The sequence below is a fragment of the mitochondrial genome of Nicotiana sylvestris, assembly GCF_000393655.2.
Source record: "Nicotiana sylvestris cultivar TW 137 mitochondrion, complete genome".
NCBI lineage: Eukaryota > Viridiplantae > Streptophyta > Magnoliopsida > Solanales > Solanaceae > Nicotiana > Nicotiana sylvestris.
Window position 1 is genome coordinate 52,639 of NC_029805.1, and position 12,362 is coordinate 65,000.

Consider the following 12,362-nt stretch of genomic DNA (forward strand, 5'->3'; position numbering starts at 1 on the left):
ACTTTCCTTCACGCTGAGTGTGAACTTCCGATTTCAGGCTGCTCTTAGACCAGGAAGATTGCTTATGACATCAATCAGCTAGGTCCGTCGTATGTCGAAGAGTTTGTCAATGCATGCTTCCCTTTCTTATGCTAAAGTTAGTCTTTAGAAAGTTTTCTGATGAGCAAACTCTTTTTCTTCAGATCCCTTTTAGTAATAAAGAAATGTTTGAGGCCTTTTATCTCGTCCAAGGCCTCAAACCTGATATCTGAGAGGAGATGTCTTTGGGAGCTGCTAAAGAAAGTGTCTAAACGCATTCAGGGACCATGGTTGGTCACCGGGGACTTCAATTGGTCCTTTCTCTCTCCTCTTTCACCAGTGAGTGGTGAGTTTCCCTTTTTTTTCTAGGTAGGTACCTCTTGGATTCGGACTTTGTTCCAACAGCTGCCATACGTGAGATCCTGATCGTCTTCCTCCCAGTGTTGTTGCCTGCTGGGGGAAGGAAGGAAAGTAGGGCTTCCTTCCAGGACCGGAGAAGCTTGTAAAGATCCAACAGATTATGAAGGATTTTTCCGACGAACCACATCCTACTTCGATAGCAAAGACAAAGCTATTGAAAGCTTTAAGAGAGTGGGAAGACCACCGCGGATAAAAAGATTGGGCTCACAGACTACTTCAGGGCTGGAGTGAAGAGCCACAAAAGAACCTGTCAGGAACTTATAAAAAAAGGACCGAGAACTACATAGGGTCTGAGACTCACTTCCTTGAAAAGAGGGAGAGGGGTTATGTAGGCAGTAGCCGTTCAAGAAATGTAGCGGTTGCTCGACCAAAGCCGGTCAATAAGACAGATCCGGATCCTAGTGCTTTCGAGATGGTTCGATCGATAGCAAAGATAGGGAAAGAGCAGACTTCCAACAAGCATTAGCTCTCCCTGAAAAGGAGGTGATCCAGCCACACCTTCCAGTACGGCTACCATGTTAGGACTTCACTCCTGTCACTAGCCCTGACTCGGGCATCCCTTTCAGGTGCAGTTGACGTACAATTTAGGTAATTTATAAGGACTAAACGTACTGATGAAAGGGAAAACTTAGGAAAGAATAGCTAAGGGGAATCCTTCGTTTGAGGAAAGAGATGATAAATTCAGTCATGAAAAAAACCAGTTTGTTTTAAGGCTCTCATGAGGCCTTAGGGCGAATTCCTCTCACATTGGAAACTGCGCTCAATTCCTATATTATTCGCGCACCTACCTACCACAATCCGGTTCCAAGTCCTTTATTAAAAAATATAGGAGTAGTTCAACTTTTCTCTCTTCGGGACTAAGAGAACTTACTTACTAACTAATTGAAAAAAAAAAAGACAAATAGAACGAGGTTTTTTTTTACGTGATCAGAAATCACCCGTCGGTGATGAACCAGTACGCACTTAGGATAGCACTTCAGGAGAGTGAGATCCAAGTGGCATATCAAAAAGACTTATCAAAATCGCCACCATACGAGACTTGCAAGGCATGCCCGCCAGAAAGTGAAGAGAGGTTTATAAGCACCCCGACTTAGGAATCATGACCCACCGAAGAAAAGAAAAAAGTATACCGCGATGCACCTCTCTTTGGTTAAGCTTTTGAAGATGCCTAAATTCACTTTCGCCGCATCGAGGACTTTTTCAAAGATCCGGAGCCAAGCCTGCGCACCAAAGCGCTCGAAGATCAAGAATCAGTCTTTCATTGTTAAATAGACTGGAAGTCTTTGGCTAGTGCGCTGACCTATTTGCCTTCACCTAAATAAAGACAGAGCGTTTTAGGAAGGTTGGCGCCTGGTGTCTAAACCGGAGACATCGCACCGGAATGCATCTCCCACCGCAGACAAGAATCCGAACTGAGGAAATTCAAAAAAGAAAATAAAGTCTCTCGGGGAAAAGAAGTAAAATTCGCTATTTCCGACAGCTACGGTAGTAGAGAAGGAGAGGCACTACTTATGAGAAAGAGGAGTTCTCTCTTCTACTCCCGGGTATTGAACCGGGGTGCTTTGGTACTAGACTGGGCGGGCGAGCCATAATCACAGGGGGAGAAAGGCGCAGATCTTTTCATCCTCCGCCAACAAGCAGAGCCGACACCGAGCTACTTCGTACCTTTTTCATTCAAACGGGAATGACTCCACTCTCAGTCCCAGTGTGGCTTAGACTAGTAGAAGGCGTAAGGATGCTAGACCGCTGCTCAATACTGGATAATCCACGTTCATCGGTCTGCAGCAAGCACTGACTTTTAGGGGGCGGCAACTAAAGAGGTAGCGAGACTAAGCGCAATTTCAGGAAGAGTTGGACCCTTGCCTCTAGGCTTCCTTCTACCCTTATGCTAAAGGACAGAAAAAACAACTTCTTTCTTTATATTATTTTTTTATTTGGAATAATGGAAAAAGTAGAACCCTACTAAAGAGTGGCTTTCAGCTCCTCCCCCTTCTTTCATTCAGCGACTAGGTACGCACTTCGCCATGAAAGATCTTGGTGATCTTCATTTCTTTCTTAGGAATCGAAGTCAAACGTACATCAACTTCTCTAGTCTTGACTCAGACTAAATACACCTTGGAATTACTCGAACTCATTTGCAAGACTCCAAGCCATGTCCCACACCCCTTGCGTCTGGCTTAAAGCTCTCTGCATACGAGGGTGCTCCTCTCTCTGATGCAACGGAATATCGTAGCATTGTTGGCGCCCTTCAATACCTCACTCTCACCACCGTATATCTCCAGGCTGTAAAAGGCATCTTACGGTATATGAAGGGTTTTCTTGGGCTTGGCCTAACCATCACTCAGGGACTTTTAACCACCTTCTTTGCATTCTCCGATGCCGACTGGGCTGGCTGTCCCGATAGCAGACGGTCCACTACTTGCTTTTGCGTATTTCTCGGAAACAACCTACTGACTTGGGTTTAAAAAAAAAAAAGAAAAAAGGTATAGTAATATATATATAAAGTCAAAGTTCAATGGTAACGACTTCTTCCATTGACTTCAGGATTGCTTGGTTTCAGGGAAAGTCTCTCGCTCCTCTCCCTCTTTTTCTTGGTAAGGAATTCCTTCTGGAGTTGATCCAGTGGCATCTTAGTTAGGACGAGTGGATTGATTTCCTTTCCACCACGGAAAGAACTGAAAGAGAAAGAGATAGACTGAGATCCAGACATCGCCTAAGAGGAATCAGAGGAATACCCCTTCTTTATAAAAGGTTTGGAACCCTTCCTTGAATGAAGAAAGAACTCTTCTTTATATACACAACTAGATGAATAGCCGCATCGAATAAAGGAAGTAAGAGGAAGGAAGCATCTCTTTTCCTGGGAAGTTAGTCTTTTCATGAGAGGAATTGGTGTTCCAAACCTTCTCCCTCCCTTCCACCGATGAAACTACTCTTGCAAAGTCAAAAAGTCGTATAACCTTCCTTCCAGTCGAATAGATTATATGAAAGCAAAGCCAAGAGGCGATAGTGGCATCGGTCTTCTCGTTCCATGAGTAAAAGGTCCGGAATGGCCTATTTTCATGTCTAAATCGGGAGTTTACGGGCTCTGTAGGGTCTCCATCTATAGGCTCACTAAAGATACTCAAAAGAAAGGGCTTTCTTTGAATAGAAATATGCAATCTTCCTTTAGCCATCTCTTCCTGTCTATTCAAGCCTTGCATCAGTCTGAAATCTATTGGTAATTGATATTTAGGAAGAAGCCCCGTTAAAGCCTAAGTCTAATTCAAAGTAAAGGCTGAACCCGGGCCAATGGCAGTTCAACTGTTCTTTCTAGCAGGTGCAATAGCGCACTAGGATTTCCAAATCTTAAGAACTGGAACTCCTCGGCTTGAGCCGAGTGGGGTGGGGTTTGATCTTTTGCTGCTCCCATTGACCACAGAGGCATGCGAGAGAAAGCGCTGAACAATGATTCAATGATTGAAGAGGCTTTGACAAGACCTCGGCATTCTCGCTTATGTTATTAAGACTCACTTGTCTTCCGGGGCTTGGGCCTACTACCAGAGATCCCATTAATATGGTAGGCCTTGATGATCTCCGAGATTTCTTCTTATGATAAACCAAACGGGTCGGGCCAACTTCCCAAACACTTGCTTTACATTCACGTCTCAGTCTATGCGACTGTCCCTAAGGAAGGGTTTCCATTGGCTTGCATTGATTTGAAACTACTACTATACTAAACCGGCTGAAAGAGCGTAGTTTTGACCTAAGTTCCTTACATTTAAGGTTCCTCTCCTTCGCGGGATAGGGCACATTCCGCCATAACCACGCTTTAAACCTCGATCCAGCTCTCAAACTATATGATCCTCGTCACCAGTCAGCTAATACTGATAGTTGTCCTCCTACGGACCTTTGCCTTCCCTCCGTTTCCACAATAAGAAGAAAAAGAAGAATTTTTCCAACTTTAATATGAACTACGACAAGGAAAATAAATCCTTAGAAAGACAAACATTGGATTGTTTTTGTGTAACATATCAGTTTTTTTCTTTGTCTATTGACTGAGTTCCCCTTTTTAGTTTGCCTTTTCCAATATGTGAGATGTGGGGATGAAGCTCCGAAGCAGGAGCTAGCCTTCAAAGGCGGGCGGAACTTCACTCTTTTTTAGGAGAGCTGCCTACGTACCTTCTCTTTTCAGCAAAAAAAGAATCAAGTCCCACGTAGTTCACAGTTAATCAGTTAAATAGATCGCGTTTAAAAACCAAATAGACTGTTTAGGAGGTATGCGACTTGGACGACGAAAGAGCGCTAGAGCGTGGGTCAGGGTCAGATACGGAGGGGCGAATGCTTCCCGATCACTCTCTCAGAGAGAGAGAGAGCTATTGTACAAGGAAGCTACGTACACATTTTCGAACTGAAAGCGAGATCTTGCAACCACACCCGAAGAAGCACGCAACAAAGCTCTTTTCCTTTCTCATTGAAGTATGCAGCGAGGAATCGAAGGGATGAGACCCGATTCAATTCTGTGATTAAATCAAATTCTTCCCTTCGTTAGTTTACCCACTGTAACTGACTGTCACGTCCAACGAGAAGGGGGGCTTCACCTGATCACTCTGAATCCGCTGATCAGGAAGAGAGAAAGGAAGAGGTTTTTTCTTTAGATAAAGCGGAAGCTCGTTCCTGGCCTCTTTGGCAGTAGCTAATCTGAATTCGTAACCCGCCATCTTTGGGCAGGAGTCGTCAGATCTTGCCCAGGCAATGGAGCGATCGACACTCGCTCGCAAGTTTTAAGAAGTGGTAAGCGCAAGGACAAGTTGATTCAGAAAGGGGAAGAGGAGTAGCCTAGCCTGGTTCTTGTTTGTTTTCCTTAGCGGTATAGTACGGCACATGGGAAATCACAATCAGAGAGAAGTAACGATACGATAGATCCGCAGGAAATAGCGAAGTACATGAATTGTCTATCTCTTTCCTTAGCTGAGAGAGAGGGAGCGAACTCTCGACATGCAGGCATATCTTGTTGAATCAGTCTTTTTCGCCACATCGCGTATAACGGGAATCGAACCCCCTCCGCTGCTGGCGGGCAGATGTATAATGTACTACTTCGATCCAGCAACTTGTTAGGAGTAGGTTTTGGCTTGGGAAAAACCCGTGGATGAGCGAGAATATACGAATATTTTTGTTAGATGGTTTCCCCTTACAGTCTTTTTTGTTAAAATGAATAATGCGGATGGGTGTCTGCTTTCTTTGAGAATTTGGATTGTACAACCAAGAATGTGGCTGAATTCTGGGCCATCTACCGTGGCCTTATGTTGGCATGGGATTTGGGTTACAAGCAGGTCATTCTTGAAACTGATTTTGAATATTGTTTGCATGCTGTGATTCATTTGATTTCCTCTAATCACCCTCAAGCACAACTGATCCAAGCTTGCTGGAATCTTGTTCAAAGGGATTGGCAGTGCTTTTGTAAGCATACTCATAGAGAAGAGAGAAGGTAAGATCGCGGCCGACTGGTTGGCATCTGAAGCTCTGAAGCAGCCGCCAGGTTATCAACAGCTTTTGACCTGTCTGCCTGGACATAAGATACCTAAAGAAGAAGAAAGAAAAGGAAAACATTATTGTAAATGGCACGAGAAATGGACTCACTCTACAAATAATTGTGTAAATTTCAGGAATCTGATTCAAGATTACTTGGACAAAGGTTTGTTCCGGATAGCAGACCGACCAATGGGAATCGAGACATCACCGTTTGCGGGAGCAGTAGAGATCAATATGATGTCTGCTGACCTAAGGAAGTTGTCTGACCCACAGAAAGAGTTGGAGGCGGCTGAGCACATCCCACAAGAGTCAAGCCCAGAAAGCGTGGCAAGTCATTCGCCAAGGCCATTACCAACAACAGGATTATGTTCGAGATGTCAACTTGAAATCTCGATGAATCGAGGAGAAAAGCATCTACCCTTTCGAAAAAGGATGGAATGGCGACCTGTGGTAAGAGAGCCTTTAGCACAAGAGCGAAGGATGACGACTGATTCAATTGCCCTCTCTACTCAATTGATTGAATATAGTTGCGTGAAGCAGCATAAGTGCTAACCTGATCTAAGGAAGGAGGGGGAACGCGAAAGCAAGGCTATTCCGGGGCGTCAAGCGTCTGTAGGCCTATCAGCCATGAAGTACGCATAAGCGGGAATAGGCTAAAAGGACGGTTATAAGGCATCTAGAGGGCCTGTTTTCGGCTGGTCATAACCAGAACTCTTAGGTTAGGGGTCCGCCCTTAGCCCAGTACTTAATAAAGGGAGGCAAGGCGAACTTCTTCTACGTCGAATTCACGAAAATAATCATATGAGAAATCGTCTGATGAAGAGTTCCCTAGCTAGACGATTTTCCACGTGGAATGAATTATGAAAATAGTATGGCAGAATGGTATGATTATACGACTAGAGAACAGATAACCAGGAAAGAAAGGGAGAACCGACCGGGGCCTTGCCCTTACTTTAGCTTTAGGAAGAAATCCAAACTTTGGAGCTCAGCTTAGGGATCAGATATCGATATCGGAAGATCAGGCCCATCACTTCTTCTTGACTTCGATGATTTGCCTGCAGGAGGATCATCGAAGGTTGGAGAAAGAGATAGAAAGCTGACTAGAGTAGGGGGTAGAGGGGCTGTGTATATCTATTCCAATCGGGGTGATAGCTCGACTCGGCAAATGGGAGAAAGATCAAATCGCGCGGGAGAGGGGGTCCCACCCATAATCTAGATTCAAAGTCAAGGTCTTGTTCGGATATTGATCGTAGCAAGCGTCACTTCCTTCATTGGATGGATTCAGGCTTGCTTGTCTCGCTCTCATATTGGAAGGCTAGGTTTGGAACCCTCTAGGAACTGAATCGCTAGAAAGATCTCTTCTTTCGTTTAAACCAAGTGGACCCTAAACCAAAGCTTTGATCGCTGCGCTTCCCCCTTATTGTTAGTCCTCTTACCATACACCACTTCGAATGCTTACTTCCCCCCTTACTTAACATAGGCCGATTCACATCCTTTTTATAGGCAAACTCAGCAGTTGGAAGAACTTATCCCCCTTGCTCGGTCTCCCTTGCACTAAGCTCTTCAGCAAGTCTTCCAGTAAACCGACGACTGGAGTCTGGCCGTCCTGAGTGATAAGCACTACTAAACCTCAGTTCAGTGCCTAATTTCTTCCATAGCACCCTCTATTAGAGGGCAGACTGCTGTCTTGATCGGGCGTAATGCTCCCCCTTCGTCATAAGGCGTGCTTTCTCACCACCTAATGATGATCAAATCACGATCATGGGGTTGCCCGGTTCTAATTCCATATGAAGAATAGAATGGAAATCAAGACCCCGAAGCTTCTTTAGTTCCAGATGATGCGGATCCAATCTCATCTCCTGAGCTATACCTATAACTTATGCAAATTTTTCTTTTCCCGAACTTAGTTAATAAATAAGGCGAGATGGAGACCCTGATTTGGACCCTCGTGATCGAGCTTATGATTGTAAAGAACGCGGAGCCATAGTCAAACGATCCAAACCAGGTTGAGAGCGCCGAAGCTTATCCACCTGAAGCACTCACTTCAACTCCTGTCCTGCAGTGGAAGCTGTAGCCGGAAGCTTCACTGTGGAGGCTGGCGGTCAGATGGAGCTGATTAGATCCACAGCCGAGATGGGGCCATCCCTGGAGTCAAAGAGTTATCACCCGCTGTATCATTGACGCGGACGGGGCTTCCTCGCATCATACCGTCGTTTCATCGAAAGATGATTCGACGTCGTGATGCAAAGGCTGACCGGTTCTGCTTTATCTCTCATGGTTTTCGATATCGCGGGTAGTCCACTTATATCGTAAGATAAGTATGGCTACCTTCGAGTCGATCTTTGAGAGATGTAGCTCCTACTACGGTGTTCAGTCTATTTGTAGTGAATTAACTACACCTTTTCAGCACCTACAAAAGACATATCTCCCGTGGATCTCGGAGATCCCTCTTTCTCGGGGTATTTCCTGGGTCAAGTATTCCGCTCGTTTGCTGTCAGGAATTCAGTAGAGTGGCCTTGAAAGAAGCAAGCCTACTCTTCTTCATGTGTAATGCTTTCTTTAAGGATATCTTTCTTTTCGTAAGCCCACAAGGGATTTCATCAGGGTAAATTCCAATCTAACTATTAAATAAATAATTACGACTAATCGTAAGAGGAACTATTCTATATGTAATCTTCAGAATAGAGCTCTGATACCACTCTAATGAAAGCAAAAATCCCGAGAAAACGTATCTAGAAGAGCTTGAGGATTTTAAGTTACCTTTAGGGCTAGTTAGGTAAAACCTTATATACGCAATTATCAGATCGATCTTTGAAGGACACGATGGAACTTTCCTCCTTGACTTCAGTTTAGGAATATTTTCATCCGGGATTGGAACGACCTATGTTGTAACGGAGGAGAGAAGGTGAACCAGCTTCCTTTGGTCGCCTCTCCCGTCTGGTCGAGTAGCTTTCGCTCCTTCCTACTTACTTTATTATAATATAAGCTTAAGCTGCTACGTGGCCTATTGGGAGCTTTTTAGTCATAGTGGGAGCTTTCGGAAATCACTTAGCAGGTCTTCATCATAGGAAGAGGGAAGAACAAGGGAGAAGATCTTATTTAAAAGAAGACGATTCCAAAAGAAAGTCAAAACGGGGAATAGGATGCCTTAAAGGTAAATAAGAAAGATCCTAAATAAAAATGAAAATACCTGCCTTTCTAATGAGATGTGATCTGTCTAGGGCTAGCTGAACTAAGCCTCATCAGAGGAGGAAAGATTTGCTGCTTTCATACTTCTTCTTCCTGCTACGCCCTTGCTTTCCCACCGCTCCGTGGGGGGCCTTTTCTTCTCACTTGAGAGATGCGATTTGAAAGAAGAGAAGAGGTTCTATCAGTTAATCACCATCCCTTCCTCTAATGAATTAGATCCCATCTGCTAACTATAACTCAACTCCGAGGGAATAATGAAAAGAAAAAAAATCCTCTACTCGAAAGCCGTTGCTGATCTGATCTTTTCTTTCCTGGGCGTGGGCGAGACAAAGTCTTCTTAGTCTTCCGCTTTTTCGGTGATATCTATAAGAAGGAATACCTGTCTCAAGGTAAACAGGAGTTCCCGGCTCAAGCGAAATGATACCGGCGCAAGGTAATTCAATTCTTTAGTTTGTGGCAGAGAGTTTTAGAAGACTCTCGGTTATTAAGGTCACTGCTTAACAAAGCGATCTTGATAGCCGCTGACGTACTAAGGAGTTATGTATTGGAGCTTACCTGTTTGCTCTTACGGTAATGAGGACGGCCCGACGTTCGGGGATGTTGCATTGCGCTTTCTATTTAAAGCAGTGTGCATCCTCGCTTCAGAGGGCTTGTGGCGGAGAATTTAACCATTACTCACTTCGCGTACCCATCTTTCTGACACGCTCCTAGGGTATCATAATCCCCTCTTTTCATCGAAAAACTTATATACATACAAGAGGGATGATTATAGTGATTGTGTTAGTTCAGATCTATCTTTCCTTCGGAACCTTGGCAAAGGTTGTTTGCCTTGCCAAGAAGGATACGTTCTCTAGCATTATCACTCAAGTCTTGGACTTGGATTCTGTGTTGTCTTTGATGTCTGATATTAAGGTAGTCTAATTCCAAACCAACTGCAGTACCTAAGCTATCCTTTAACACATTACCCATTCCATAAATAAGGGGCCCTTACAAGAAGTCCCTAGACTAGGGAGATCAAACATCTCCTCGGGAATAAGACGTAACTCCTGGGGTTTCTTTTATAATAAAAAAAACCAAGATCCCCTTCCAATACGGGCTCAAAGGCCGACCTCTTCCGAGCCAAAGCTAAAAAGGAAGTCGGAGCTTGGTCCACATCGAGAAAAAACGTTCGTAATGAACGGATCTCCGATGGTCGAGCCTGCCAAGGACACGGAACCCAGCACCACCTACCCGAGCCAAGGTACTCAACCTTTGGAAAGGGTCTTTAATGTGAATTGCGAACAACCCACAAGGGTGGTATGATTGAAAGATAGTTTGAATAGGGGCACAAGTCTAGAGCTGTGGTATGGAAAATAGATGAGAAAAAAAAACCTCATCTCTTTACTTAGTCAGAGTCATTGTTTTACTCTTTCTATCTGCATGACTGCTTTCTTATGATGAGTAGTGCCCATCACTTGCCTCTCTGTGCCCTGTATGAAGGAGCATCCACTGCGCTTACTAGTGGGTATGATTAAAGTCAAGAGCGGGTCTCTCAGAAAAAAGGACCTTATCTGTATCTGTCTCTCTTACTCGAACTAGCCACCCCTTGGGAACCGTCTCCCCTTTTACCCTGCAATGAAGGGCGGATGGCTTAGCCTTGCCTTTAGAAAGAAGAAAGAAAAAAAATGCCTTTGAAGGGCTTAATCAATAGGAGAAGATAGCCGCAGACAGAAGTAGCGGCTATTGCTATTTCATTCCCTCCCACTCTTTTAGCTCTGATCGTAAACGCTCTTCTTCCAATAGGAGTTATTCTTTGCCTTGACGCTGTGAGAGCTTCCGGTCCTTGAGTATGAGTACTCCTATCCGCTCTTGGGTTCATAACCGGTCCTATTGAATTAGTTGCACATGAGTACGGTCTTCTCGGGGTCGGGGTTCCCTTTACCGGGATTTCCCCTTGGCAGATAGAGCGGAAACAGAAAGCGATATATCCGCTGCTATTATCCGCTCTTAGGTTGCAGTTGCTCTTTGAGTTCTCTCTTTCTTTCTTTATGGGTCTTCCCCGGCCGTTAGATCAAGATAAGAAAGATAAGAATGGTATTAGATAGATGTCTTCTTCTTTACTGAGGGAGTAGGTATGGGGCGCCCTTACTTTTTGAATGGGTTACCTTAGGCATTACTAACTAATCCACTATGTCCGCTATCGAATAGCCTAGGCAAGATAGAAAGTCTCTCTTATTGTGAGGCTTCCCTTCCCTTACTCTAGGGCTTTTCTTCTCTTCTTCTCTAAGGGCAGTGAAAGCCATCTGATATAGGGCTTTCTCCTGTAATCTGTCTCTCGATAAGAAGCTTTCTTTTGATCCGGGTTAATCTCGTCTTCTTGAAGAATTACGGATTCCTAAACCTAGTAAGGGAAAGCGATTCTACTCCAATTGCATTCATCAGTCGGATGAGAGTGAGAATAGAAAGGAAGCCGGGAGGAAGAATGGAGTATAGCATTACCTCTAGAGTACAACCCGGAGCCTTCTTTTCGTAAACCCTACTCCTGCGCCCCTCAATCCCATATCTACTACTTAGTCAAGCCCTTAACTACTTCTATATCTTAGAACAACCCTGCTCTCTGATCGACGTTTTATAGTCTGCATATCTATGGAAAGAGGAAGCTAGGAGAGGATTCTAAACAATTCTATCGAGCCGAACAACAAAAAGAGAAAGATAGAATACCTTTCTTAGCTAGCCTAGCGTGCTAGAAACCTACAGGGAACAAGAGCCAGATCGAAGACATTCCTTTCATTCTTTTATACCCCTCTCTTCTTAGTTGCTCCTCTTTCTAGGGATCTAATGGTCGTAGACCACCTTCTTGTGACTATGTTGAAGAATTCTTTCCCCCCTTTGAGTTCTCGAGTGAAAGGGTCCAAGCCATAGGAAAATATCCAGTTTCTCTCGCAACATATCTAGTTTATCCTGAAGCAGCATTTCTCGAAGTAGCATTCCCATAAGTAGAGGATGAAACCCTTGCTTGTTTATCCCGACTAGGGTTTATGAATCACTCAAACGAGCCTTTCTAGCCGCATCTGAATCGGCATCCCTATCCATATGTTTATGCGCAGGGGCATCCAAATCCGAATCTGTAGAATCTATTGGGGAATCCCCATCCGCACCCGAATTGGCTAAATCTAGTATAGTGGGTCTTGTTCCGATGCGGGAAAAAATCTTTTTAAAGGGCATCTCGGCGAAAGAGGACTGAGAAC

The 12,362-nt window shown here is 44.4% G+C and overlaps 1 annotated feature.

The window, feature by feature from the left end:
- The first annotated feature begins 4,323 nt into the window (after window positions 1-4,323).
- Window positions 4,324-12,362: part of a repeat region (repeat 1) that runs on past the window's edge.